Source organism: Bos indicus x Bos taurus, chromosome 1, assembly GCF_003369695.1.
Source record: "Bos indicus x Bos taurus breed Angus x Brahman F1 hybrid chromosome 1, Bos_hybrid_MaternalHap_v2.0, whole genome shotgun sequence".
Taxonomy (NCBI): Eukaryota; Metazoa; Chordata; class Mammalia; order Artiodactyla; family Bovidae; genus Bos; species Bos indicus x Bos taurus.
This window is the reverse complement of record NC_040076.1, coordinates 59,943,282-59,968,015: the sequence shown is the minus strand read 5'-3', so window position 1 is coordinate 59,968,015 and position 24,734 is coordinate 59,943,282.

Below are 24,734 nucleotides of genomic sequence, written 5' to 3'. Positions count from 1 at the left end.
GCAAGGATCTCATTCAAATATGAAGGAGAAATCAAAAGCTTTACAGACAAGCAAAAGCTGAGAGAATTCAGCACCACCAAACCAGCTCTCCAACAAATACTAAAGGATATTCTCTAGACAGGAAACACAAAAACGGTGTATAAATTCGAACCCAAAACAGTAAAGTAAGTGGCAACGGGATCATACTTATCAGTAATTACCTTAAACGTAAATGGGTTGAATGCCCCAACCAAAAGACAAAGACTGGCTGAATGGATACAAACACAAGACCCCTACATATGTTGTCTACAAGAGACCCACCTCAAAACAGGAGACACATACAGACTGAAAGTGAAGGGCTGGAAGAAGATTTTCCATGCAAATAGGGAAAAGAAAGCAGGAGTAGCAATACTCATATCAGATAAAATAGACTTTAAAACAAAGGCTGTGAAAAGAGACAAAGACGGTCACTACATAATGATCAAAGGATCAATCCAAGAAGAAGATATAACAATTATAAATATATATGCATCCAACACGGGAGCACAGCAATATGTAAGACAAATGCTAACAAATATGAAAGGAGAAATTAACAATAACACAATAATAGTGGGAGACTTTAATACCCCACTCACACCTATGGATAGATCAACTAAACAGAAAATTAACAAGGAAACACAAACTTTAAACGATACAATAGACCAGTTAGACCTAATTGATATCTACAGGACATTTCATCCCAAAACAATGAATTTCACCTTTTTCTCAAGCGCACATGGAACCTTCTCCAGGATAGATCACATCCTGAGCCATAAATCTAGCCTTAGTAAATTCAAAAAAATAGAAATCATTCCAAGCATCTTCTCTGACCACAATGCAGTAAGATTAGACCTCAATTACAGGAGAAAAACTATTAAAAATTCCAACATATGGAGGCTGAACAACACGCTGCTGAATAACCAACAAATCACAGAAGAAATCAAAAAAGAAACCAAAATTTGCATAGAAACGAATGAAAATGAAAACACAACAACTCAAAACCTGTGGGACACTGTAAAAGCAGTCCTAAGGGGAAAGTTCATAGCAATACAGGCATACCTCAAGAAACAAGAAAAAAGTCAAATAAATAACCTAACTCTACACCTAAAGCAACTAGAAAAGGAAGAAATGAAGAACCCCAGTGTTAGTAGAAGGAAAGAAATCTTAAAAATGAGGGCAGAAATAAATGCAAAAGAAACAAAGGAGACCATAGCAAAAATCAACAAAGCCAAAAGCTGGTTCTTTGAAAGGATAAATAAAATTGACAAACCATTAGCCAGACTCATCAAGAAACAAAGGGAGGAAAATCAAATCAATAAAATTAGAAATGAAAATGGAGAGATCACAACAGACAACACAGAAATACAAAGGATCATAAGAGACTACTATCAGCAATTATATGCCAATAAAATGGACAATGTGGAAGAAATGGACAAATTCTTAGAAAAGTACAACTTTCCAAAACTGGACCAGGAAGAAATAGAAAATTTTAACAGACCCATCACAAGCACTGAAGTTGAAACTGTAATAAAAAATCTTCCAGCAAACAAAAGCCCAGGTCCAGATGGCTTCACAGCTGAATTCTACCAAAAATTTAGAGAAGAGCTAACACCTGTCCTACTCAAACTCTTCCAGAAAATTGCAGAGGAAGGTAAACTTCCAAACTCATTCTATGAGGCCACCATCACCCTAATAACAAAACCTGACAAAGATCCCACAAAAAAAGAAAACTACAGGCCAATATCACTGATGAACATAGATGCAAAAATCCTTAACAAAAGTCTAGCAATCAGAATCCAACAACACATTTAAAAGATCATACACCATGACCAAGTGGGCTTTATCCCAGGGATGCAAGGATTCTTCAATATCCACAAATCAATCAATGTAATACACCACATTAACAAATTGAAAAATAAAAACCATATGATTATCTCAATAGATGCAGAGAAAGCCTTTAACAAAATTCAACATCCATTTATGATAAAAAACTCTCCAGAAAGCAGGAATAGAAGGAACATACCTCAACATAATAAAAGCTATACATGACAAACCCACAGCAAACATTATCCTCAATGGTGAAAAATTGAAAGCATTTCCTCTAAAGTCAGGAACAAGACAAGGGTGCCCACTTTCACCATTACTATTCAACATAGTTTTGGAAGCTTTGGCCACAGCAATCAGAGCAGAAAAAGAAATGAAAGGAATCCAAATTGGAAAAGAAGAAGTAAAACTCTCACTATTTGCAGATGACATGATCCTCTACATAGAAAACCCTAAAGACTCCACCAGAAAATTACTAGAACTAGTCAATGACTATAGTAAAGTTGCAGGATATAAAATCAACACACAGAAATCCCTTGCATTCCTATACACTAATAATGAGAAAACAGAAAGAGAAATTAAGGAAACAATTCCATTCACCATTGCAATGGAAAGAATAAAATACTTAGGAATATATCTACCTAAAGAAACTGAAGACCTATATATAGAAAACTATAAAACGCTGGTGAAAGAAATCAAAGAGGATACTAATAGATGGAGGAATATACCATGGTCATGGATTGGAAGAATCAATAAAGTGAAAATGAGTATACTACCCAAAGCAATTTATAGATTCAATGCAATCCCTACCAAGCTACCAATGGTATTCTTCACAGAGCTAGAACAAATAATTTCACAATTTGTATGGAAATACAAAAAACCTCGAATAGCCAAAGCGATCTTGAGAAAGAAGAATGGAACTGGAGGAATCAACCTGCCTGACTTCAGGCTCTACTACAAAGCCACAGTCATCAAGACAGTATGGTACTGGCACAAAGACAGAAATATAGATCAATGGAACAACATAGAAAGCCCAGAGATAAATCCACGCACATATGGACACCTTATCTTTGACAAAGGAGGCAAGAATATACAATAGATTAAAGACAATCTCTTTAACAAGTGGTGCTGGGAAAACTGCTCAACCACTTGTAAAAGAATGAAACTAGAGCACTTTCTAATACCATACACAAAAATAAACTCAAAATGGATTAAAGATCTAAACATAAGACCAGAAATCATAAAACTCCTAGAGGAGAACATAGGCAAAACACTCTCTGACATACATCACAGCAGGATCCTCTATGACCCATCTCCCAGAATATTGGAAATAAAAGCAAAAATAAACAAATGGGACATAATTAAACTTAAAAGCTTCTGCTCAACAAAGGAAACTATTAGCAAGGTGAAAAGACAGCCTTCAGAATGGGAGAAAATAATAGCAAATGAAGCAACTGACAAACAACTAATTTCAAAAATATACAAGCAACTCCTACAGCTCAACTCCAGAAAAATAAATGACCCAATCAAAAAATGGGCCAAAGAACTAAATAGACATTTCTCCAAAGAAGACATACAGATGGCTAACAAACACATGAAAAGATGCTCAACATAGCTCATTATCAGAGAAATGCAAATCAAAACCACTATAAGGTACCATTTCACGCCAGTCAGAATGGCTGCGATCCAAAAGTCTACAAGCAATAAATGCTGGAGAGGGTGTGGAGAAAAGGGAACCCTCTTACACTGTTGGTGGGAATGCAAACTAGTACAGCCACTCTGGAGAACAGTGTGGAGATTCCTTAAAAAACTGGAAATAGAACTGCCTTATGATCCAGCAATCCCACTGCTGGGCATACACACTGAGGAAACCAGAATTGAAAGAGACACATGTACCCCAGTGTTCATCGCAGCACTGTTTATAATAGCCAGGACATGGAAGCAACCTAGATGTCCATCAGCAGATGAATGGATAAGAAAGCAGTGGTACATATATACAATGGAGTATTACTCAGCCACTAAAAAGAATACATTTGAATCAGTTCTAATGAGGTGGATGAAACTGGAGCCTATTATACAGAGTGAAGTAAGCCAGAAAGAAAAACACCAATACAGTATACTAACGCATATATATGGAATTTAGAAAGATGGTAACAATAACCCTGTATACGAGACAGCAAAAGAGACACTGATGTATAGAACAGTCTTTTTGACTCTGTGGGAGAGGGAGAGGGTGGGAAGATCTGGGAGAATGACATTGAAACATGTATAATATCATGTATGAAACGAGTTGCCAGTCCAGGTCTGATGCACGATACTGGATGCTTGGGGCTGGTGCACTGCGACGACCCAGAGGAATGGTATGGGGAGGGAGGAGGGAGGAGGGTTCAGGATGGGGAATACATGTATACCTGTGGTGGATTCATTTCAATATTTGGCAAAACCAATACAATATTGTAAAGTTTAAAAATAAAATAAAATTTTAAAAAAAAAGGAAAGTAAAGGGACCTCAGAACAACAACAAAAAAAAGAAACGGCCTTGGCAATCAAAACTCTTATGATGGATTTGTGCTTCCATCTCTAACAACCTTCTTATTTTTATCTCTAATAAGATTGAATCATCAGACTGCTTCTGGGAGTATTCAGGGAAGGCCGCTTATTACACTGGCAAAACCATTTCACCGAAACACCATTCTAACCCATTGATTTTTTTCAGGTCTCTCCTCATTACCTGCCTTTGGTCTTGGATCTTCTATATCTGTTTTTCCTACTCTGATCTTACCAACATTTTCTGTTTGGATTCATCTTTCTTGCTTCCTTTGGTTGCCTGTCTTCCTTCATAGGTTAATGAGTATCTAACTAGTGGACTAAATCACACAATTTGATAAGAACTTCTTGAGCTATTCATTGGTATGGAAACAGAAGGAGCCTTTCTAGGATACAAGAGTAGAAGACATGTTATTCTAAAATCAGATGAATGGCTCATTTTGTCCAGCGTTCATGTCTTACAAAGTAACATCATGATGTTTATAGAAAACCACATGGCAGTTCTCTGTGAAATCAAATTCTAGTGGGTAATATATTCGAAACATCATCAACTTCTCCTTAGCCCATTCCGTTAGAAACAACATATACTATTTATTGACTCTCTGCTATGTGGCAGGCTTTATGAAAAGTTCTTTAAGTACATTTTTTCTTTTAAATAGCACAATTATATACATTGCAAGTATCATTACTATCTCCAGTTTGCAGACCGTGGAAACAGATTCAGATTATTTAGTCAGGTAGTAAGAGTTAGAAAGTGAAGTGAAAGTTGCTCAGTCGTGTCCCACTCTAAAATCCATGGACTATACAGTTGATGGAATTCTCCAGGCCAGAATACTGGAGTGGGTAGCCTTTCCCTTCTCCAAGGGATCTTCCCAACTAGGGGTTCAAACCCAGGTCTCCTGCATTGCAGGCAGATTCTTTACTAGTTAAGCCACAAGAGAAGCCCAAGAATACTGGAGTGGGTAGGCTATCTCTTCTCCAGGGGATCTCCCAACCCAAGAATTGAACCAGGGTCTCCTGCATTGCAGGCAGATTCCTTAGAACCAAATTTTAACCCAGGCCCATCTGCTTCCCTAGCCCATTAAATGACTATGCATAAGCCATGCATACATTTAAAACTCTTAAAACATGCATATCAACAGTTTCGGTTTTAACCACTTATTGGTATTAACAAATTCCATATTATCATTATAAGACACTCCGTTTTGGTGTGCCTCTCATAAAAGAATTACTTTCAGATTTAATAATGTATAATGTAATTCATCTATGTAAGCATTTGGTGAATGAATCAACATTCATTTTATCACACCAGGAGATCCAAAATCTAATTAGTAGAAGTCCCAGAAAAGGAAAAGGAGGTGATGAGAAGCAATCTGTCAAAGAAATAATGCAAGAATATTTTCCAGAACCAAAAGACATGAATCTTAAGCCCACTGAGTCCCCAGCAGAGAAACTGAAAAAAAAGATACTCCTAGGATGGTAATTCTAAACATTAGGAGGAAAAACAAGATCCTCAAAACTTGCAGAGGGTAAAAGAGGAAAGAATAGCTTCAGACTTCTCAGCACACACACAAGGATCTGGAAGATAATGGTGACCTATCTCTAAAGGACTTCAAATGTGAGTGAACATGTTTAGTCCGGAAATTCTTTAGCCAGACAAACTAGGGGAGGGGAAGGCAAAACTTTCTTCATGAAGCTACTGAGGGTGTACTCCACCAAGGTGAGAGAGAACACTAAGAATCAGAAACCCAGATATGGAACCCAGGAGACAGGGGATGCAATAAAATACAGAACTGAAGGCCATCTCCAGATAACTGGGAAAGGAAGACGCAGGAAGGTAGGTTTGCAGCAGAGCAACAAAGATCACTGGAGTAGGAAGACAGAGGACGCTGGGAGGCAGATCACCAGAAGAAAAAAAGGGAGGGAGGAACTTACATGTCTGGCAGGTTTGAACATGTGGAATACTGAGAGAAGTTTTACAGAGCCATTGGAGAATGTGGGAAGACTTAGAGGATATTTTAGCATATAGAAAAATATATGAGGCAGTTGACAGCTCCAGAAAAATAGGAAGAGTTATGTCAGGATGAAAATTTGATGATAAGGTATTATTTACCTCAACAAAGAACCATATTCATGTAGTTACAATGATAAAAACACTACATGTGGATTTAATATTATAAGATTAAGAAATGTGCAAGGCCTGAACAATAAAGCAGAAGAGCTTTATTGATAGAATGAAAGAAGGCTTGAGTACCTTGATAAAAATATTCAATTTTATAAAGATGGTAAATTTCCCAAATTTACACCAAAATATGATGCAACATCTTAAATATAACCTGATCAAATGGTTCTAAAGTTGAAAAAAGCAAATATGTGAGAATTATAAATACACTTAGGCAGCCTTTTTTTCCCCAGATACAGAAATTTGTCATAACGTTTCAGTGATTTTGGCATTAGTCAAGAACAGATCTGGGTCAGAGACAGGAATTAAATGTCTGATAATTAAGGTGTTTAAAAGCAGTAGGGATGTAATAAATTAGAAAAAAACAAAAGAATTTTTGCAACAAACTGCTAATGATGAATAAATAGCTAATGCTAATGTGGAGAAACAGACATTGTTTTACATGCTGGTTGGAGCGCATGGTGAGGCAACCTGGCAATACCTACAAAAATTTGATGTAACTGCAACTTGACTTTGTAATCTTATTTTTTATATTGTTGCCACTAGAAATAATATTTTATAGAAATACGTGTTGCAAGATTTTTTATTTTTTATTACAGCAAAAGATTGAAAGTGATACACATATGATGGGAAATGATTTCCAAGAAACAGCTTTAAGTGCAACAAAGGAAGTAGAAAATAGTATATATACTATACTTCCACTTGTAGAAAAATGGGGACAATTGTGAGCATTTATGTACATGTGCATATACTTGAATATGTGCATACACCAACATACATACAATATATATGTATACAATATGTGCATACATACATATGTATATATATTTAACTTATTTCTTGTGGCTTTCAAATTTTCAGTCATGTCGCCATAATGCTATAAATAAATTTAAAGATTTTTAAGATTAAAATAAATCAGTATAAGCTGAACTTTCCATAATAGGCTTTGGGACAGTCTGAGTTGGCTAATCCTTTAATATTTGAGTGAAATAAATCCCAGTATGAAGCATCCTCTGACATAGCTGTCAGGCAGAACTAGTGTATCTCCTTCTCTGGCACTTTGGACATCATTCTGTTATAGCATTTATCACATTGCATTATAGTTAGCTTTGTATATTTCTGTCTTGTCTACTAGAATATGAGGACCTCTATGGGGCAGGGAGAGATAGATATTTATACATTCATTTATTCATTCACTCATTAACTAACCACTAGAAAAGGTGTTTATTCAACCTTGTATCTTTTATGCCTGGCCTGGCAACTGACATATAATTCAATGTACTGCTTTTGAATGAAAGCATGAATAAATGAATAAGGTGAATTCAGCAATTCATCACAGGATTCAGGATGATAGCTTCTTTATTGTCCTTTAGTCTAAGGACTTCCACCTTTTCTTGCCTCAAAAGTTAAACTGCAATCATGTTGCATATATGTTCCAAATCTTATATGAAAGCTCTTAATCCGTTTGTAGAATGATTAAACATATTCATTCAGGAACAAATGAGATTCTATAGTCCTTCAAGTACCATTTTACTACTTTTCTTCTGGTATATTTGCATGTTTGCAAATATCATAATTGTATCAAACAGAATAGACAAATATAAGAATGTATTTTTAGTGCAAAATGTTTGATAATTACAAAGCATCATGCATCACTTGGGCAAAAATTTTCCCACAATAGCCCTGGGGAGTAGAAGATTTTGTTAGAGATAAGTAGATAAAGGCAGCATGAAGAAATGATTTCTACCAAGTTATACGACAAGTCAGTAGCATAATTAGATTTCACTGGAACAAATCTATGCTCTTAGGTCATTGTTTCATCTATTTCTTCTCTCGAATTAAAAACCGTATTTAGGCTGAAGGTGAAGAGGTTATAGATACACAATGGTAAACTGATCCAACAGCTCTGGTAGGAGGGGATATGATATTAGCAGAAATGAGTCAAATCCTAGCTGGGAACTGACTACCTGCATGTCAGTGGTATTTTGCTTTAAAAGATGATTGCAGTTGGTTTTTCATGAATTTCTGGAATCTATGAAAAAGATTTGTCAAAGCCCAGACTACTTAAGTGAGTCAAATTGTCTCACAGCTGTCTTTGCACTCCTGTCTTAGCTATGGTATCTTACTGCATTTCAGTGAATTTATGCCTTCATTCCCTGCCTGCATCCCCCACCCCTGTCCCTTGTGAGTGCTTCCCAAGAAGGGGTGATGTCATCATTTTTTGTTTTTAATCCCCAGGGCTTAGCCTAATGCTAGACTGATAGCAGTACTTCATAAATATGCAGACCAGAGAAAACAGTTCTGGTTCACAGTCAGTATGATGTAGTAGAAAGCAGTTCTATCGTGGTCTCAGCCATTTAGTTACAGATTCAACCAACACCTGTACTAATAAACCAAATTTCAGTTTATTCTTCTAAAAAAATCAAATGGATCACAAGCTGACTTGCAATAACATTTTCAGTTCTAAAAGCTGTATGATTTTATGTATTGCAGCAAAAAGAAGTTGGTAGGGTTATGACAAACAAAGAAGAAATAAAATATAAAATACAGCAATAAGCATGTTTTAAACCCTTATCATGCATCAGGATCTGTGCTAAGAAAGGTCTTTACATTCATTTTCTCTTCTAATTCTCAAAACAATCCTATGATCTAGGAATCCTGTGATCTACTTCTGTCCACATTTCACAAATGGAGAAACTGAAGTGCAGAGAGGTAAGTAACTAGACAAGTTCACAGAGTTAACCTGACTATGGAGTTTGTGCTTTTTAGTCACAAGCCTGGTTTTTTGTTGTTCAGTTGCTCAGTCATGTCTGACTATTTGCAACCCCATAGACTGCAGCGCACCAGGCTTCCCTGTCTTTCATTATCTTCTGGAGTTTGTTCAAACTCATGGCCATTGAGTCGGTAATGCCATCCAACCATCTCACCCTCTGTCACTCCCTTCCCCTCTTGCCTTCAATCTTTCCCAGCATCAGGGTCTTTTCCAATGAGTCAGCTCTGCACACTAGGTTTCCAAAGTACTGGAGCTTCAGCTTCAACATCAGTCCTTCCAATGAATATTCAGGACTAATTTCCTTTAGAATTGACTGGTTTGATCTCCTTGCAGTCCAAGGGACTTTCAAGAGTCTTCTCTAGAACCACAGTTCAAAAGCACTAATTCTTTGGCACTCAGTTTTCTTTATGGTCCAACTCTCACATCTGTACATGACTACTGGAAAAACCATGGCTTTGACTGTAAGGATTTTATTGACAAAATGACATCTCTGCTTTTTAATATGCTGTCTAGGTTTGTCATAGCTTTTCATCCAAGGAGCAAGAATCTTTTATTGAATTATATGTAATCACATGCCCAAAAAGATGACTGTGTTTAACAGCAAACTGAAAATGGATACTTTAGCCCATAGCTTGTAGGTTCTTGTGATAGATTAATCATATGATCTATTTCTTACAAGAAAATCTAATTTGTGTGACTACATAATATCTTTCTCTTTTTCTTGGACTTTGGAAGGGCATAAATATTTAATCCTCTTGTTCTTTTTTACCAGCCTTACTGCATGCAGAGATATGGGTGACTCTGAGTTGGCTTAGTTAGCACTAAGTCGGTCTGGAACCAGTATGGATGAGTTAAATTTAACCCTTTCCATTAATACAGAACTTTCATTTAAAATTACCAAGAGTGTTTGACACAACACAGCTTTCCTAAACTTTATCTGTGACTACATTTTATGTAGTCTTTGATGGTTCCATTCCATCAATCCACTGCTGTTGGGAAACCTACCTAACTTAGATGCAGTAATAATACCAAGAAGGTCTCTGTCTCTGTCTTCCACAAACTTACTTCCTGCAATGGCTTGCCTTCAAGTATGCACTCAACAAACATCCATTGGTTGAACAGGTAGATTATTCTGTAAAACAGCAGTGCTGGAGCTCAAATATAGAGCTCTGTGTGGGTGAAGCTAGCTTAGCAACTACATTATAGCCAGTTTCTGATTGACAAGTTTCTTGATATTAAAGACTGGTTTATGTGCTTTGTTGTAAAGTCATATAGTAAATGTTGCTCATGCTAGTATGGAATACAGAGTCAAACTAAACAGAATTATTAAGAAAAATATTCCCTTATGTGATGCACTGAGAAAAGTATGGTATCATTTCTGTGGTATTCTTGCAAAAAAGCATGACCTGATACTGGTCATGAAGAAACATTAGGACTAGCCAACCTGAGGTCATTCTGAAGACTAGCAGTGTCCAGTAGAACTTACTATGGTGATGACAATATCTTAGAGCTATGTTGTCAATGGGGTAGTCATGAGCCACATGTGGCCAATGAACACTTGAACTGTGGCTATTGTGACTGAGAAGTGAAATTATTAATTTTATGTAATTTTAATGAATTTTAGTTAAAATAACTATATATGGCTAGTGGCTACTATGTTAAACTGACCAGTATTGACCGTTCCTATTAAGAACATTAAAGACAGAGAAAGAATGAAGAACTATACACATATTTGGAAGAGACTAAAGAGACATGAGAACTAAATACACTGAGTTCCTGGATGCCATTCTGGACCAAAAGATAAAAGAAGCATTGTTGATATAGTTTGTGAAACGAAACAGGGTAACTGTTTTGGACGGAGTGTGGTATTGTTACTGATTTCCTGATTTAAAGACCTGTCCAAGGGTTTTTTAGGAGAGTGTCCCTATTTTTGACAAGTTGGAATATTTAGGGGTGATGAGGAATACTGTTTGCAGTTTGCCTTCAAAATGTTAAAGACTAACAATAATTAAAACATATATGTATATATATCTATGCAAATATACGTGTAGATTATATAAAAGTATATATATACGTGTGTGAACGTCATTCAATTGTGTCCAACTCTTTACAACGCAATGGACTGTAGCCTGCCAGGCTCCTGTGTTCATGGAATTCTCCAGGCCAGAATACTGGCGTGGGTAGCTGTTTCCTTCTCCAGGGTATCGTCCCAACCCTGGGATCAAACTCAGGTCTCCAGCATTGCAGGTGGATTCTTTACCATCTGAGCCACCAGGGAAGCCCATATACATGTATATATAATATAAATATAATGTATATATGCTTATATATGCCAATATATGTGTAGATGATATAAATGTATATGTATATACAGAGAGAGGGAGAGAGGTCCTGAAAGAAAGAGATGGAACAAATACAATGAAATGTTAACAATGAGAAATTTGTGTAAGTGGAAAATGGTGCTGTTAGAATTGTACTTCAGATTTGAAATAATTACAAAATGGTTAAAAGGAGAATTAAAATTAACACAAATCTTTTGGATGTTTGCCTTTGAGTATCATTAATAAACAGTATTCATTCATTAGTTCATCCATATATTCCTTCCTTCATTCAGCAAGTACTTATTAAGTATCTGGTTTGTACAAAGCACTTTAAGGGATACCCAAGTGAATAAGCTTTTCTCTCTCCTTAGGGAATGTATGGTTTATGAGAGGCAATAAGACATATTCATAGCCACTACATGAAATAATGTGAAAAAATTAAAAGTACAATATGTACAAAGTGCATTTAAATTATCTAAATGGTAATTCTATTATACTACATAGAAATTACATATTATTTTGAGGACCTTTATCTTTGTCTCAAAGGATAAGAAAGATTTTTAAAAGTGAAGATGGTGTAAGAGGTTATTCCTATCAGTAAAAATGCTGTCCCTAAAGAAACTTCACTGGAGAAGGAGAAGGAGAAGGAAATGGCAACCCACTCCAGTGTTCTTGCCTGGAAAATCCCAGGGACGTGGGAGCCTGGTGGGCTGCTGTCTATGGGGTCGCACAGAGTCGGACACGACTGAAGTGACTTAGCAGCAGCAAAGAAACTTCAGAAACCTAACCCAAAAATAGCTGTAAAGTTCCAATCCCTTCTATAACTACCTCACAGGTAGCTGTGCATACTGAGTTTGAATACTGTCAGGGAAAGAGAAATCATTACTCTATCTGAGACAGCTCATTTTGTCATTAGACAGACTTAATCCATAGAAAATTCTTTCTTATTCCAAACCAAAGTCTGTCTATGTATATCTCCTATCCTAACCCCACTGGTCCTATTTCTTCCCTTTGATGCTGAAGAGAACAAGTCCAATGTCCTTTCCTCACCTGCATGACAGTTCTCTGCATATTTTAAAACAACTTACTCTTCTTTTCTCCAAACTGAATATCATAAATTCCTGCTTTTTTGAATTCTCATGATATCATAGTTCTTGGAACAGGTAAACCTTTATAGAAAGATAAAGACACTTTCTATATCTTTCCTAAAGTGTGATGAGCCTCATAAGTCCAATATTCTTAATGTCATAGACCCAGTATTGAGAATGGTGGGACTGAAGGCTCTTGCTTTATGAGAAGTGTATGTCCACAAATGGATCATGAGACATAGTTGCTTTGAGAAAATTATGGCACACGGCCACACTCCATGTGGCACACTCAGTGAATGGATAGCTAAAAGCTCACCTGCTTGCACTATTCCCCATATTATTGTAAGGTACTTGGGTTTTTAGGACCCAAGTGTGGTCCTTACGTTTTATTAGTATTATGTGGATTTTCTTAGAGTCCAATAATCACTCTAGTTGTGGGGATCCCTTTGGGTCTTGGCTTGACATCCAAAATGTTTTATATCCCTCCCAGCTTTCTGATATTTTTAATTGTAATGAGATTAATTGCTATGTGGCTATTATTAAAATTTAATTATAATTACTATAAAGTAAAATTAGAAAATGCTTTATATTAAGAGATAAATCATTTAAGAAATTAACATGCAGAATTTTAAAAATGACTGAAAAGATATGAGTGTGTATAGAGAGATAAAGAGAGAGAACATGTTGAAGAGAAAATCATAAGGAGAAGAGGAATTTTACCACATATCAGGTGGCTCAGTGCTAAAGAATCTGCCTGCTAATTCAGGAGACTCAAGACGCACAGATTCAATCCCTGGGTTGGGAAAATCCCCTGGAGGAGGGCATGGAAACCCACTCCAGTATTCTTGACTAAGAAAATCCCATGGACAGAGGAGCCTGGCAGGCTAAAATTCATGGAATCACAAAGAGTCAGACATGACTGAAGTGACTGAGCACACACACCAAAAGGAATTACTCCAGATAGAGGGACAAGCGTAATTTTACCTGAATTCCAAGGCACTTAATATCAAATAACAAGAGCTATTTTACATAAATCCACCTGCTAAAATACTGGAACGTGCCCTTCAAAGTTGATGATCTTGAGCTATTGTAAGTAAGGTATTAAATCTGCTGCCTAAAATTATCAATATCCCTCCATCACCAAAAGAGAGAATCCAAGGTATGACAGAACATACCCTACATTTGGCCCAGATCTTAACATTTTGCCACCCTTTTCTGCATGGAGAAATCAAATGTACCTACACTAGATTCCAAATGTAAGTGTCTCCAGGACAGATCAAGCTCTGCTTGTCTCCACACCTTTGCATGTGTTGTTGTCTTTCTCTGGGCACCCTTCCTTCTTTCTTGATAAAGACTTGGCTTAGGGTTTAGTTACAACACCATTTACTTTCAAGGGCTTCCTTAGTGATCTAGTGGTAAAGAATCTGCCTGCCAGTGCAGGAGATACAGGTTTGATTCCTGATCTGGGAGAATTCCACATGCCAGGGAGCAACTAAGCCTGTGCACCGCAACTACTGACCTTGTGCTCTAGAGCCCAGGAACCACAACCACTGAGCCCATGTGCTGCAGCTACTGAGCCCATGTGCCCTAAAGCCTGTGCTCCACAAGAGAAGCCACTACAGTGAGAAGCCTCCACACAGCAGCTAGAGAGCAGCCCTCACTTTCTGCAGCTAGAGAAAAGCCCACACAGCAATGAAGACCTAGCACATCCAAAAATAGATGCATAAAATAAATTAAAAAAAATTTTAAAGCACCATTTGCTTTCAAAATATCTATGTTCCCTCCACTCAATCTTTATTTATTTTCCATATTTACCTATTCTCCACATTGATCTGACAGACAATTTCTCTTATTCAATGATAATTATCTATTTCTCTCTCTTTATACATTCCTGCAGGGAGGCTAACGCAGTCTCTGACATCCGGTAGATGCTCAATCAATGCATGTTGAATGAATGAAGGATGAAGTTCAAATACAGATTTTTCAGATAATATGGAAAAATATTATTTTTCAGTAATAATGATATTACTGTATTAGTTAGGACTCTTAGTTGACAGTATGAAATACTGAGTGCTTCCCTAGTGGCTCGGTAGTAAAGAATCTGCCTACCGAAGCAGGAGACGTGGGTTTGATCCCTTGGTCAGGAATATCCCCTGGAGAAGGAAATAGCAATCCACTCCAGTATTCTTGCCTGGGAAATCCCATGGATAGAGGAGCCTGGTGGGCTACAGACCATGGGGTTGCAAAGAGTCAGAGATGACTTAGTGACTAGACAACAACATGAGATATCAAGTTAGTCCAACTGTAAGAACATGAGAAGGGGAGGAAGAAGAATGCCTCTCAGTGAACCCAGGAAAGGGAGGGACTCAGAGCCCTGGAAGGTTTGACACCAGGAATTGAAAGGCAACAGAACACTTTTACTCTCTTTTATGTCTTCTTGTTTCAAGTCATTTGATTTTTTTCTTCTTTCTGGCTGCAGGATAGCTTTTGCATTCTCTTCACAGCTGCTGCTATTTACAGCTTAGACCTCCAGCTGCATGTCATGCCTGGCTCACAGTCACTCTATTTCAATTCCAAATGTGTGTGGAGGAATGTGATTGACCCAGGTTGCATCAGGCAACACTTATTGTCCAATCAATCAAGATCAGAAGGAGGAGGTAACAGGGTACAAACCTGGCTGCTGATGGGTGGCTTAACCCTGTATTTTGAGGTAGGTAAGGGCATCCCCAGAGAAGGGGCATGGCTCTCTAAAACTGAGTGGATGCCCAAACACTGTTAGCCATCGACTATCAAATCTGCCAAAGAAGGCAGTGGACTGCTGCAAGTTGGGGACTTTTGGTTAGCAATCTTGGATTTTAGAAAAAGGAATTCTTTGATGGTTTTAGGTTGAAATAGCAACAAAACCTGACTTTTTTTTTTTTTTTTAACCAAAGTTGGTATAGAGCAGGCCTATCCTAAGCATCCGCTCACTCTCTGACTCAGGTCATTATGAATTATGCATGAAGAAGCATAGAACACAATAGTGCGTGCAAGTGGGAGGAGCACCCTGGGGTGGAACTTGGTGATTAACCTCTTGAAAATCTGAATTTTCTCTCAATTGCATTTTCCCCTAATATTTTACATTACAAAAAATCCAACAAATATTTTTTGGATAGTATATTCAAAAAAGAGAGTGTAATTTGTTTTACTGGAGCATAGAGTATGTGGAGAGAGAATCAAAAAAGTTCCAAAGTTAGTTTCAAGAGCTAAGTTAAGATTCTTTGGTTTATTAGAAAGAAATTTGGATATGCTGAAAATTGTTGATTGGAGAAATGCCATGATTACAACTATGTTTTAAGATAGCTATTGTGTGTGTATGCTCAGTCACTAAATCGTGTCTGACTCAGTGATCCTATGGACTGTAACCCACCAGGCTCCTCCTCTGTCCATGGAATTTTCCAGGCAGGAATACTGGAGTGTGTTGCCATTTCCTCCTCCAGGGGATCTTCCTGACCCAGGGATCAAATCCGCCTCTCCTGTGTTTCCTGCTTTGGTAGGCTGATTCTTTTCCACTGAGCCACCTGGGAAGCCATAAGATAGCTATTACAGTGGTACAAAGAATGACACAAATTGGAAGATTATAAATTAGGAGGTTGTTGCATTTGGATGGAAATGTTAACAACCTGCAACTACATTGTGGCAGAATAATTAAGAGTAAAGGGAACACTGTGATATAAAATGTATTTGATGACTGTGGCTTTGTAGTAGAGCCTGAAGTCAGGTAGGTTGATTCCTCCAGTTCCATTCTTCTTTCTCAAGATAGCTTTGGCTATTTGAGGTTTTTTGGACTTCCATACAAATTGTGAAATTATTTGTTCTAGCTCTGTGAAGAATACCGTTGATAGCTTGATAGGGATTGCATTGAATCTATAAATTGCTTTGGGAAGTATACTCATTTTCACTATATTGATTCTTCCAATCCATGAACATGGTATATTTCTCCATCTATTAGTGTCCTCTTTGATTTCTTTCACCAGCGTTTTATAGTTTTCTATATATAGGTCTTTAGTTTCTTTAGGTACATATATTCCCAAGTATTTTATTCTTTTCATTGCAATGGTGAATGGAATTGTTTCCTTAATTTCTCTTTCTATTTTCTCGTTATTAGTGTATAGGAATGCAAGGGATTTCTGTGTGTTGATTTTATATCCTGCAACTTTACTATATTCATTGATTAGTTCTAGTAATTTTCTGGTGGAGTCTTTAGGGTTTTCTATGTAGAGGATCATGTCATCTGCAAACAGTGAGAGTTTTACTTCTTCTTTTCCAATTTGGATTCCTTTTTCTGCTCTGATTGCTGTGGCCAAAGCTTCCAAAACTATGTTGAATAGTAATGGTGAAAGTGGGCACCCTTGTCTTGTTCCTGACTTTAGAGGAAATGCTTTCAATTTTTCACCATTGAGGATAATGTTTGCTGTGGGTTTGTCATGTATAGCTTTTATTATGTTGAGGTATGTTCCTTCTATTCCTGCTTTTGGAGAGTTTTTATCATAAATGGATATTGAATTTTGTCAAAGGCTTTCTCTGCATCTATTGAGATAATCATATGGTTTTAATTTTTCAATTTGTTAATGTGGTGTATTACATATGGTACTGGCACAAAGACAGAAATATAGATCAATGGAACAACATAGAAAGCCCAGAAATAAATCCACACACATATGGACACCTTATCTTTGACAAAGGAGGCAAGAATATACAATGGATTAAAGACAATCTCTTTACCAAGTGGTGCTGGGAAAACTGCTCAACCACTTGTAAAAGAATGAAACTAGAGCACTTTCTAACACCATGCAGAAAAATAAACTCAAAATGGATTAAAGATCTAAATGTAAGACCAGAAACCATAAAACTCCTAGAGGAGAACGTAGGCAATAAATCACAGCAGGATCCTCTATGACCCACCTCCCAGAATATTGGAAATAAAAGCAAAAATAAACAAATAGGACCTAATTAAACTTAAAAGCTTCTGCACAACAAAGGAAACTATTAGCAAGGTGAAAAGACAGCCTTCAGAATGGGAGAAAATAATAGCAAATGAAGCAACTGACAAACAACTAATCTCAAAAATATACAAGCAACTCCTACAGCTCAACTCCAGAAAAATAAATGACCCAATCAAAAAATGGGCCAAAGAACTAAATAGACATTTCTCCAAAGAAGACACACAGATGGCTAACAAACACATGAAAAGATGCTCAACATCGCTCATTATCAGAGAAATGCAAATCAAAACCACTATGAGGTACCATTTCACACCAGTCAGAATGGCTGTGATCCAAAAGTCTACAAGCAATAAATGCTGGAGAGGGTGTGGAGAAAAGGGAACCCTCTTACACTGTTGGTAGGAATGCAAACTAGTACAGCCACTATGGAGAACAATGTGGAGATTCCTTAAAAAACTGGAAATAGAACTGCCTTATGATCCAGCAATCCCACTGCTGGGCATACACACTGAGGAAACCAGAAGGGAAAGAGACACATGTACCCCAGTGTTCATCGCAGCACTGTTTATAATAGCCAGGACATGGAAGCAACCTAGATGTCCATCAGCAGATGAATGGATAAGAAAGCTGTGGTACATATACACAATGGAGTATTACTCAGCCATTAAAAAGAATACATTTGAATCAGTTCTAATGAGGTGGATGAAACTGGAGCCTATTATATAGAGTGAAGTAAGCCAGAAAGAAAACCACCAATATAGTATACTAATACATATATATGGAATTTAGAAAGATGGTAACAATAACCCTGTATACAAGACAGCAAAAGAGACACTGATATATAGAACAGTCTTTTTGACTCTGTGGGAGAGGGAGAGGGTGGGATGATTTGGGAGAATGGCATTGAAATATGTATAATATCATATATGAAATGAGTCGCCAGTCCAGGTTCGATGCACGATACTGGATGCTTGGGGCTGGTGCACTGGGACAACCCAGAGGGATGGTATGGGGAGGGAGGAGGGAGGAGCGTTCAGGATGGGGAACACATATATACCTGTGGCAGATTCATTTTGATATATGGCAAAACCAATACAATATTGTAAAGTTAAATAAAATAAATTTTAAAAAATGTATTTGAGTTGATACATTTAAGAATTTATTAAAATGATAGCCTTTTCTCCATATAATTAATATTCAGTTCAATTCAGTTTAGTTGTTCAGTTGTGTCTGACTCTTTGAGACCCCATGGACTGCAGCAAGCCAGGCCTCCCTGTTCATCACCAGTTCCTGCAGTTTACTCAAACTCATGTCCATTGAATCAGTGATGCCATCCAACCATCTCATCCTCTATCATCCCCTTCTACTCCTGCCCTCAATCTTTCCCAGCATCAAGGTCTTTTCAAATAAGTCAGTTCTTTGCATCAGGTGGCCAAAATATTGGAGTTTCAGCTTTAGCATCACTCCTTCCAATGAATATTCAGGACTGATTTCCTTTAGGATGGACTGGTTGGAGCTTCTTGCTAGAACTTTAAAAGAGACTGGATGTGGAGGTGAGGGCATTTGAGTCAAAAATGATGTGACAGTTTCAAGGCTTGATGACTAGAAAAGGTCTGTTGCCATAAACAGAAGTGGGGAAGAAATTGGAAGTCAAATAGATAAGTAAGTCTTAGTCTGTGAGGAAATGTGGAAAAGACGATGTGTCTGCTTTTAAACATTTTGTCTCTGGGATTCCTGTGGGACTGCTGTGTGGACATGGGGTGGACACCTATAAATTTTTCCAGTATCTATTATTTTCCCAGTAGCTGATGTTTTAAATTCACTGATTATTCAAACTCTAGGATGAAGCATTTCCTTAATTTTACACAGGCAGCTTTGACACTATGGGAACTGCTCAAGGTGATACAGGTCATTTAATAGCAGAGGGCAACTTTAAATCTAGGTGAGCTGGACTACAAACTCGTCTTCCTCTACCACCCCGCTGTGCCTCCCAGCAGGTGGCTAGAAAAGCCAGGCTAACGCTTAAAATTACAATTTGAGTCAGTGCCAAACAGTTCAGAATTGAATTGTTCTGTAAATGTGTTTTGTGTTTGTCTGGTCTTCACATAAATTCTTTAAGGGTAGAGACGGCATCATAAATTTCTCTTGCTTCCTTTCACCGCACCTCAGGCAGTTCTCGACATAGATGAAACCTCACCGAGTACTTAGATTGATCCATGATTCTAATCCTTGGTGATAATTGCATAGCATCCTCATGGTGAGGTTGTAATCCTCATACATCATTCATTTGGGAGCCTCCCTCTCCTTGGGTACAGTGGCAGGTATAACATAAGAAGTGGAACATGTAGAAAGAGCAGCAAAATCATCAGATTCAATCCCTAGCCTTGCCAGCTCCCAGCTTCTGGACCATTGTCCTTTTCAGTGTTCTACAGAGGCATCATCTGAACGCTGAGGACAGTGCTTGGCCATGCTCAGCATTCTCACCACAGGTTTCTACCATTCTTTTCTATAAAATGCATTCATTAGGTATTCCAGCCATGACTGAGCTACACTGTGACATTCAAGTTATCAGCTCAAGTCTGCTGACTTCATCCTTCTGTTCAGAAGCAACTGATGACTACTACCTGAGGTAAGGAATTGGATAAGTGATTTTCAGTGATCATCTGATACACAGGAGAGGTATTGAGGCTTGAGCACGTTCTTGTAGGAATGAAAGCAAGTTAAAATTATCAGCTGGATCAATTCCCCACCTCCATGGTTTCCTGAAGAGCATAATGCTACCATTATCAATAGCTACCATTTAGTCGTCTTATCTTCTATTTTGGGAGCTTGCTAGGTGCTTTAAATATATTGATTTATTTAAGACCAAAGCCAGTTTCCTCAGGAAAATGATTCTCTAGGTTACTGTAAAGTCTGTGCAATGAAGCACAGAGGGATGTAAAGGAAAAAAATAGAGGTCACTTCTCCGGCTCAGAGATGGAGCTGCTCAAAAGCCCCTGGATAATCCACACATCCCTGAAATATTTCATTTTATGGGGATCCAGCACTCGGCGTTAATGACATTGTGCAAAATAATTAGGACTGTATCTACTTTGTTTACCATCACATCCCTAGTGCCTGAAATATAGTAGTATTCAAAAGCAGGTTGAATGGAAAAATAATTGAATCATTGAATGAAAGATTGCACACAAGATCATTTGATATGCAGAAAACATGAGTGGTATCCTAAGCTGGGCTTCCCAGGTGGCGCCAGTGGTAAAGAACCCATAAGAGACGTGGGTTGATACCTGGGTTGGGAAGATCCCCTGGAGGAAGGCATGGCAGCCCATTCCAGTATTCTTGCCTGGAGAATCCCATGGACAGAGAAGCCTGACAGGCTACAGTCCATAGGATCACAGAGTGGACACAACTGAAGCGACTTAGCATGCATTCATACATCCTAAGCTACAATTCTGAAAATAATAAAGGAAAGTGATTTTTGCCCCCAATGGCATTCTATCCATTTTTCACATTTCCTGTATCCTATCACTAGAGTGCCTGTTTCTAAATGCTAAATATCTCTCCACTAGCAAAGGCATATTAGACTGTTGACAATTATTCAGACATTAGAGAGAATCTTGTTATCAAATCCCTTTTTGCCCAGACCATTAGCTGAGGCATGACTGTGGTTACAGTTGAAAAGGAAAGAGGGAAGATAGGCTTGTGATTCTATGATTCTAAGAAGAATCAGAGACAAATACTCTGCCAATACTTTTCTTTTGTTATTAATTAAAGTAGAGCCCCAAGCTGTGGCTGCTCTTGGGGGAGTCTAAAGACCTAGAGGCCATGAGTCAGCCCTCAAGAGGGAGAGCTGAAAGCATAACTCTGTTCCATTGCTGAAGGACCTCAAGGAAAGTGGAGCAGAGCTAAAAGGAACTTCTGCCAAAAGCAGCCACTGGGAGTTCACCACAAACTAGAGAAAATTGTTGATGGTTGATCAACTGCAATTCTCAGTAAAGACAATGACAATTACCTGCTGAATCAGTTAGTGAGGCCAGGAAAAGGCAAATAATTTGTATAATGGTTTATTAGAAACTGTACTCATCTTCTAATATCTTCAGTAGGTGGCAAGAAGTAAACAGAGGCTACAAATAACTAAGTTAGAGATTGCTAAATGTTCCCCAAATTTTCATGTTTTTCTTATCTTTGGCCCATAGGTAGGCTGCATGTCTTAGCCTCTCTTACATTAGTTCTTATAAGTAGAATATGAATGGAAGGGATATGTGCCAGCTCAGGGTCAAGGCAGGATAAGAAGTAGATGTGCTTCTCCTTACTCTCCCATCTGCATTCAACCAATGGAAGCTTATAAAGTCCTAGATGAGGGCAGAGCCATGACCGAAGAAGCCTCAGTTCCTAAATTACTATATGGAAAAAGTCAGGCGCAAACAAGGAATACTCATCTTGGGTTGCTGAACAAACAAAAAATAAAATGTTTGCTGTGTGGGGCCATTATTCATTTTGGGTCTGTTTGTTGCAGCAGCCTGAAAAATTGAAAGTGTTAGTCACTCAGTTGTGTATGCCTCTTTGCAACCCCATGAACTGTAGCCTGCCAGGTTCCTCTGTCCATGGAATTCTCTAGGTAAGAATCCTGGAGTAGGTAGCCATCCCCTTCTCCAGGGGATCTTCCTGACCCAGGGATGGAACCTGGGTCTCCTGCATTGCAGGGGGATTATTTATCATCTGAGCCACCAGGGAAGCCCATTACAACAGCCTAATTTATCTCAACTAACACATGCCTCATAATATATCTCCAAAACTTAAAATAAGAGACGAATAAGCAAAGTTAAGGAAGAAGACAAATTCCTTGGTGAGGAAGGCCCAGCCTCTATGACTGCATTGAATAGGTTTGTATATACTATGGAAGGGAATCATCATCAATAAGAGACAGTGTTGTATGATTTTACCTATATGAATCTAAAAAACCAAACAAAGCAGAAACAGACTCATAGATACAAAGTGCTAGTTACCAGAGGAACCCTCTCCTGGAAGGGGGTTTTGGGCAAAATAGAGAAAGGATCAAGAGGTACAAACTTCCAGGTGTAAAATAAATAAGTCATGGGGATGTAATGTACACCCAGAATATAGCCAATAATGGTGTAATAACTTTGTGTGGTAAACAGATGGTTACTAGTCTTATTATAGTGATCAATTCATAACATATATAAATGTCAAATTACTATGTTGGACACCTGAAACTAATGTAATATTGTACATCAACTATACTTCAAGTTGAAAGAAAGGAAAAAAAATTAGAATAACAAGGGGAAATCTCTTTTAACAGCAGATTTTGATTTGAAATCAAACTGCTTCTCACAAAGATGGGGTGACAGCATCTGGGTTACTTATTTAATCATGATTCTGTAGAAAAATCCCAGGAGGCCAATTTATTCATAATAAATACTGGAAAAGTGTCCAAGCTGAAAAAACAAAAACCATGAGATATCATCTGAAGTATACTCCCTCTTCCTAGGAGTGGCATAAAGACCTCTTGCTGGTGTCATTAGTTGCTGGGAGTAACTGCAAAGAAGGAAACACTCAGGGTACTATAAGAACATGTAACAGGATGTGTAAAGAAATGTACTAAAGCATAATTGCCCAAGAAAGAGCTGAAAACTGTCTAAGTCTACAAACCCAAGATTCAGGCCCAAGGGTTTAAATGGATAGCAAATTATGGGGAGCTTTAGCATAGCCGAGTTATACATTCCAGCCCCACTCACTGCCTCTAGCTCCTTGGTTACATGGTAGAAAGAAAGAGGACATTACATCAGAAAAATCATTGTTAGCTGCATGTCAACTTCCAAGCCTTCCATGTAGATTAGGTAGGGATATCTAAGTCCCTACCTAATGATCAAACTCTATCTGCAAAACCTGGAAGGTAATTTGCCTTAGATTTGTGGAATGTGGTATAAAGGACTGGGCTTCCAGGAATTAGTAAAATTAGAATAACAAAATTATTATTGCATCAAAGGGGTCATTCCCAACTTGGGATTCCCAGAATGACAACAATTTCTCAAAAACATGAACAGAGATGGGGGATAATTAGCTATTTTCAGAATTTTAGAAAGCCTTAATATAATCTATATATTTATCAAAGGCTAAGTTGCACTGACTTTTTAAAACACTTCTCTGTTTGTTGATTTGATGGGAAATGTATCATATCAATGCTTGTTATCTCATGTTGACCAGAAACCCTAGATTAAACATTTTAGATGTTTTAAATTAAAATATACTAGTAAAAACATTATTGTTAGACTAAATCTTTTACATGGAGTTATAAAAGAATAATCATAAAAGGACCTTTTGTTGGGACAAAGGTAAACCAGAGTCAAGAAGATATGGTTGAGGCATTCACCCTGCCCTCTAGATCCAAAGGAAATATATGAATGTCCTCAGCAGTGGCTACCCAGATCACCTCATTTTATTCATCTCTGAATTGGAGGCAATAGCTCTCTTGACATCTGTCTTATCTTATTTTAGGCATTCTAAGATTTTGGTAAGAAAGCCTGTTTCAGTGTAGATATCAAGAGGTAAAGAGGAAGGGCGACAGAGAGCGAGAAGAGGAACATACGCAGAGAGCGAGAAGAGGAACATACGCGTATACTTATGTAACAGTAAGAGAAAGAATCGTTATAGGCGTGCTGTTCTTCCACTGCAGAAATAAACAAAGACCACCCGATTGAGGATAAACAGGCTTTTATTTAGTGTGTGCTCCATGTAAGAGATTCAGTCACCATCACTTAAGTTTGGTGGAGACTCAGAGGCAGGCAGGGGAGTGGGAAAGTTTTGTAGTGAAAAAAAAAAATGGAAGGCTTGAAGTATGCTCTGATTGAAGGCTGTTGGCACAGGGAAACTAGAAGTGGACCTATAGATGTGGAGCATCCTATGTGATTGGTTTGGGGAGCATCTGACTTTCTCTCTCATTGGTCCTAAACTGGAAGCAGGAGGTGGGGCGGGGGG